Source organism: Elgaria multicarinata, chromosome 13, assembly GCF_023053635.1.
Source record: "Elgaria multicarinata webbii isolate HBS135686 ecotype San Diego chromosome 13, rElgMul1.1.pri, whole genome shotgun sequence".
In the NCBI taxonomy this organism is placed as follows: Eukaryota; Metazoa; Chordata; class Lepidosauria; order Squamata; family Anguidae; genus Elgaria; species Elgaria multicarinata.
In genome coordinates this window covers 22,452,220-22,459,350 of record NC_086183.1, presented here as the reverse complement: position 1 = coordinate 22,459,350, position 7,131 = coordinate 22,452,220, and positions in this window count along the sequence as shown.

Here is a 7,131-nt window from a genome sequence, read left to right as displayed (position 1 = left end):
CTAGTTTTGATTACTTAAAGGATTACCATTGTTAGAGTTGCACCCGAGGAAGCCTCCTCAGATGAGGAGGAGGCAAACTTACAAGAAGTAGAGGGTGTTTCCTCCCCCACAGCCGGACCAGAGACCAGTGCACAGTTGGTAGGGAGTCATTCCATGGAAGAGAATGCAGGTCCTGTGGAGGAGCCACGGGCCAGTCAGTTGCTTCCTCTGCCTGTCACTCCTGAGGCTGAGTCAGAGACGGAGGTGGTTCGACCACCCAGCCCCCGCGAAAGGAGACGAAGGAGAAGGGCAGAACAAATGCAGGTGGTGAGGTGAAGTATGCGCCTGCAGAACAGGCAGGGAAAAGACGCTGAACTGTAGGAGGGGGTTGGGTCAAAAGGTGAAGGAATGAGGCACAGCTGGGATCTGGGTGGGGTCATGCTGGCAGGGTTTGAAAAGGGAGAACCTGACCGCTGGTCTGGTGTAGCAAACACCTTTCGTTCCTCCGGTTGCTACTGTGCCCTACGCCTTACCGTTTGACTGTGACTTTGGTTTTCTGACCTGGACTGGCTTGATTGACTCTGCTTGACGTTTATCCCTGGCATTTTGGACGACTGACTTGGCTCTTGATATCGGACTGGACCTGACCTTCGCTTGCTCTTGGCTTCTTGACACCAGCACCCTCTGTTTGGTTCTTCGACCCGGATCGGTAGGCTTGCACTTCAGAACTTGTCTCTGGCTAGAACTATTGTACTTTACTTAAAGGACTGTGTTCTTCTTAAAACGCAGCAGTTCCCTCCTGCATTCTTGGCCAGAGATTTATGGCTGGGTAATTGGCAATAAAACACTAAAGCAATAAAGCATTCAGCAGAACGCCTTGACTCGTGGCTGGTCACTGAAAGAGTGTTTGCTACCCCCCCCCCAAAAAATGGAGGGGGCAGTTGCAGATGAAAACCAAGTCTTAAGGCAGCAAATTACCCAGCTGGCTGCAGTGGTGATGGCTTTGCAAACACAGCTATCGCAGCTACAGCAACAACCTCCTCCAGCTTTGGCACCTTCTCGTAAGTGTCCTATTGCCACGCCAGAGAAGTTTGATGGCTCACCTGACAAATTTGCAGCCTTTCTGGCACAATGTGAGCTGTACATGCAGCTGCGGCCCCAAGACTTCCCTACAGCTCAAGTTCAGGTGGGGTTTGTGATAAGCTTGCTGATGGATGCTGCAGCTAAATGGGCAACTCCTCTGCTGTTGCAGAAGAGCCCACTACTCCAAGACTATAGGGAGTTTGTGAAGGAATTTTGGGCTGCATATGAGGACCCGCAAAAGGCAGAAACTGCCAATAGGAAAATCCGGCGCCTCCACCAGGGTCGGGATACTGTTGCCACCTATGCCAATGCGTTCAGGTTGCTAGCCCAGGATCTCACCTGGAATGAAGCAGCCTTGATGGACCAATTTCAGGAAGGATTACATGAGGAAGTCCTGGATGAACTGGCAAGAGTGGATCGGCCTGGGACTTTGAAGGCACTTATCCAGTTGTGTCTGCGCATTGATGGGCGCCTAGAAAGCCGTAGGGTGGCAAAACAATCCCACCCACCCCGAGCAGCCACCCCTGCAGGTCATAGGCAACCAGCAGTCACCCCTGCACCAAGTTCCCAGTTTGGGGAAGAGGAGCCTATGCAGCTGGGTGGAGCCCGACCCCGCCTCTCGATGCAAGAAAAGGAGAGGCGGCGACGGGGAGGCCTGTGCCTCTACTGTGGCCAAGAGGGGCATTTTGCACGAACCTGACCTGCCAAAGGGCCACGCCCCATGGTGTCGGGAAACCAGCAACCCCAGCCCTAAAGGGAGTCCTAGGACTGGGGCAGGGAGGCGGCCCATCATCGGAGACTCCACCTCGCCACTCCTGTCAGCCACTGGCTCTGCCAGTGACTGTGTGTCAGCTAGACCAATGCCCAGTCCAGACCATGGCCATGGTGGATTCAGGGGCCTCCAGCACATTCATGGACATGGGGTTTGTGCAGCAGCAGGGGTTTCAAGTGTACCCACTTGCCACGCCCCTCAATATTGAGACAATTGATGGGAGGCCTTTGGTGTCAGGTTTGGTGATGCATGAGACCGAGCCCTTGTGGGTGGAGATCCAGGGACACCGGGAGCAGATTCGGTTTCTGGTGGCAGCCATAGCTCATTTTCCGGTGGTCCTTGGAATGACATGGTTAACGTTACATGACCCCCGCATTTCATGGCCCCGGGGGGAAGTCGTCTTTGCATCAGACTACTGCAGTTGTCATTGTTGGCTGGGGACAATGAGTGCCGTTCTCGAAGGACCTCGGGAGGACCCGCTTGAGGGGCTGCCGGCCAAGTACCGGGACTTTGCAGACGTGTTCGATAAAAAGGAAGCAGATCACCTGCCACCCCATCGGCCATACGATTGCACCATTGACTTGCTTCCTGGGACCCGGATACCGGCGGGCCAGATTTACGCCCTGTCTGAACCGGAGTTGGCCACCCTTCGAGACTTCTTGGAGAAGAACCTGAAACGGGGGTTCATTCGGCCGTCTACCGCCCCAGCAGCTGCACCTGTCCTCTTCGTGAAGAAGAAGTGTGGTGAATTGAGGCTCTGCAATGACTTTAGAGCTCTTAACCAGATTACCTGCCAGAACCGCTACCCGCTGCCGCTCATCCCAGAACTCCTGGAACGGCTGCGTCACGCCACCATCTACACCAAACTAGATCTACGGGGAGCTTATAATTTGGTGCGTGTACGAGCGGGGGATGAGTGGAAGACCTCGTTTCAGACCAGGTATGGCCAATTTGAATATACTGTCATGCCCTTCGGGTTGTGTAATGCGCCCGCAATATTTCAGCACTTTATGAACGATATATTCCGAGATTATCTAGACCGTTTTGTCATTGTCTACCTTGATGACATTTTGATCTATTCAGTTAGTCCCCGGGCTCACGAATCTCATGTGCGAGCAGTGCTGCAACGATTGCGGGAACACCATCTATACGCCAAATTGGAAAAATGTGCTTTTGATTTGGATACGGTGGACTTTCTGGGGCACCGGATATCGCCGAAAGGCGTAGAGATGGACTCTGCAAAGGTGTTGGCCATCGAGTCCTGGCAACCTCCTCGGAATGTAAAGGAGGTCCAGCGTTTTTTGGGGTTTGCCAACTATTACCGCCGTTTCATTCCTGAGTTTGCCCAGGTGGCGGCCCCAATCACGGACTTGCTACGCGGAAAAAGAAAGTTCCAGTGGGGTCCAGAAGCTCAGCAAGCATTTCAATGCCTGAAGGGCCGGTTCACCGCAAAACCCATCTTACAGCACCCGAATCAGCAGACCCCATTTGTGGTAGAGGCAGATGCATCGGATGTGGCTGTTGGGGCAGTTCTGTTGCAGACGGTGGGGGAGGGGGAGACCCTTTTACCTTGTGCATTTCATTCCCGCAAACTGACCCCGGCGGAGCAGAAATACACAATTTGGGAAAAGGAACTGCTTGCCATCAAGGACGCGTTTGAAACCTGGCGTCATCTACTGGAGGGGGCCCGGTACCCTGTAGAAGTGCGGACAGACCACCGGAATCTGGAGCATTTACAAACATCATGGAAACTGAATCAGCGTCAGATCCGGTGGGCTCTTTTTTTCTCACGGTTCCACTTCAAGGTGACATATATCCCCAGCACTCAGAATAGGCAGGCGGATGCTCTCTCTAGGAAACTGGAGCATGCCGGTTCCCGGCAGGAGGATCCCGCTTCAACGGTGTTACGGCCTGAAAACTTCCTGGCAGCCCTATTGCCACCTACACTGCTTCCTCAACTGCAACAACAACAGGGACAAGATCAGTTTGCTCAAGCGCGGCTACGGGAAGTGGTCGGGGCAGGGGCAAAGCACTCATTGCCTTTTTCAGTGCGGGATGGCATCCTGATACACCGGAACCAGATGTATATACCCCCAGGACCGCTGCGGGCACAGATCCTGCACCAATGCCATGATAGTAAGCCAGCGGGGCACTTTGGGCTGTACAAAACCCTTCACCTCCTAACCCGGGAGTTTTGGTGGCTGAGGGTGCATGCAGATGTGGAGCGGTATGTACAGTCCTGTGCAACATGCCGCAGGGCAAAGCATCAGACTGGGAGGCCCGCGGGACTGTTGCACCCCTTACCCACACCATCGGGACCCTGGAAGGTTGTGTCCCTCGATTTTATTACGGACTTGCCCTCGTCAGAGGGGCATACCACCATTCTGGTGGTGGTGGACCTGTTCTCCAAAATGGCCCATTTTATCCCATGCACGGGCACCCCGACAGCCAAGGCCGTGGCAGAATTGTTTATTCGGCACATATTCTGTTTGCATGGTTTGCCGGAAGGAATAGTGTCGGATAGAGGGTCTCAATTCACGTCCCGTTTCTGGCAGAGCCTGTTTAGTCTACTGGAGGTGAAGTTACACCTCTCCTCGGCTTTCCACCCACAGTCAGATGGGCAAACGGAGCACACTAATGCCACCTTGGAGCAATATCTGCGCTGTTATGTGAATTTTCAGCAGGACGATTGGGCAGGGCTTCTACCACTTGCGGAGTTTGCATACAATAATTCACCCCACGCATCCACACTGCAGACGCCATTTTTTGCAAATTATGGGTATCACCCCTCATTCTTTCCCTCATCAGTAGCCGCCTCCACAGTACCAGCAGCTGATAACTTCATACAGGAGCTGCAAGCTGTCCATGCCGTGTTGCGGGAACAGTTGGATCGGGCGAAGCAGGCTTATAAGCAAGGGGCGGACAGTAGGCGGCAGGAAGGGCCGGTATTGAAAGTAGGGGATCAAGCATGGCTCTCCACCCGGCACCTCCCAGTATCACAACCCAGCCGGAAGTTGGCACCCCGGTTTATTGGTCCATACCGGATCATTGCCCAGATCAATCCAGTGGCATTTCGCCTGCAACTTCCACAATCAATGCGCATCCATCCTGTGTTTCATCGTGCATTGTTGGCACCGGTGGTACCAGGACACCCACTTAGAATCCAACCAAGGCCACCACCTCCGGTGATGGTGGAAGGGGTAGAGGAATTCGAGGTGGAAGGGATCCTGGATGCTAGACGTCGCAGGGGATGTCTGCAGTACCTAGTGGACTGGAAAGGGTATGGGCCAGAGGAGCGGTCCTGGGAAAATGCTACTCAGGTTCATGCCCCAGACTTAGTCTGCCAGTTTCATCGCCGGTACCCAAGGAAACCGCAGCCCCATGGTTTTTTGGGGGAGGACCTTGAGGGGGGGAATAGTGTTAGAGTTGCACCCGAGGAAGCCTCCTCAGATGAGGAGGAGGCAAACTTACAAGAAGTAGAGGGTGTTTCCTCCCCCACAGCCGGACCAGAGACCAGTGCACAGTTGGTAGGGAGTCATTCCATGGAAGAGAATGCAGGTCCCGTGGAGGAGCCACGGGCCAGTCAGTTGCTTCCTCTGCCTGTCGCTCCTGAGGCTGAGTCAGAGACGGAGGTGGTTCGACCACCCAGCCCCCGCGAAAGGAGACGAAGGAGAAGGGCAGAACAAATGCAGGTGGTGAGGCGAAGTATGCGCCTGCAGAACAGGCAGGGAAAAGACGCTGAACTGTAGGAGGGGGTTGGGTCAAAAGGTGAAGGAATGAGGCACAGCTGGGATCTGGGTGGGGTCATGCTGGCAGGGTTTGAAAAGGGAGAACCTGACCGCTGGTCTGGTGTAGCAAACACCTTTCGTTCCTCCGGTTGCTACTGTGCCCTACGCCTTACCGTTTGACTGTGACTTTGGTTTTCTGACCTGGACTGGCTTGATTGACTCTGCTTGACGTTTATCCCTGGCATTTTGGACGACTGACTTGGCTCTTGATATCGGACTGGACCTGACCTTCGCTTGCTCTTGGCTTCTTGACACCAGCACCCTCTGTTTGGTTCTTCGACCCGGATCGGTAGGCTTGCACTTCAGAACTTGTCTCTGGCTAGAACTATTGTACTTTACTTAAAGGACTGTGTTCTTCTTAAAACGCAGCAGTTCCCTCCTGCATTCTTGGCCAGAGATTTATGGCTGGGTAATTGGCAATAAAACACTAAAGCAATAAAGCATTCAGCAGAACGCCTTGACTCGTGGCTGGTCACTGAAAACCATACACTATCAGAGGCAGAATTAGAATGTTGACTTGAAGAGTGCTCAGTATGGCAAATTCCAGCCCATTTGACCTATGCTTGTTTCCTCTGACTCCAGAAGCATGGAGGATTGGCTAAGACTGAGCTGTCAGCAAGGCTCAGCATAGTTGGGCATCAAGGGTCCATACCCCAAGAAGGTCCCACGGACAAGAGCCCCCTGGAGTTCCTCCTCCGTTTCACCTTTGGAACCTGTTTGTTCACCTGTCTCTGAACAGGTGAACAACCTGTCTCTGAACAGGTGAACAACCTGTCTCTGAACAACCTGTTTGTTCACCTGTCTCAGGTGGTGAGTGTTGAGATCCTTGGACTGGACTCAGATTTTTTATTTTTCCATATTTCTGAACTGATCTGCAAAACCCGGATAAAAGCCTTGAGTCAGCAAGAGACAATTACTGGAAAGGTCAAGTTTGCAGATGTGCTTAATTTTTAAATTGGACTGTGACATAGTGTGTTCTATGAGTGCGAATTATGTATTGCATCAGTTGTACAGTAAAGTGTATATAAGGAGTGTTTGATATCTCTGTAACCAGCTAAAATAATCACTCTGTTCCTGTGAAGACGGTTGTCTGATGTATTTCTATCTGACCATGTGTGAGTATATTTGTACATTGTTTATGCCATAATGAACTGCCAGTAAAGTATTTATTTTTGTACAATACAAACCTAAATTCTCTGCCTTACAATTTATTGAGTCTTCTACTAGTTTCATAGTTAAGACCGTTGCACTCTGCTATCACTGATAATCCAGTGATTAAAAACCCGTCAGTGAGGAGGAAGGCCCCACTGCATATTTGCTCACTGGTTCTCTGTTTGGCAAGAAAGTAGATGGCAACAATGCGGAGGAGGAGGAGGAAGAGGAGGAGGAGGAGAAGGAGTGGGTGATAATGCTGGTCAGAAAGTAGACTCATGGAGAGAATCCCCCCCACTCCCTCTCCTCCCAAAATTGAGAATCAGCACAGGGCTAAGATGATATTGAGCAGGGGGT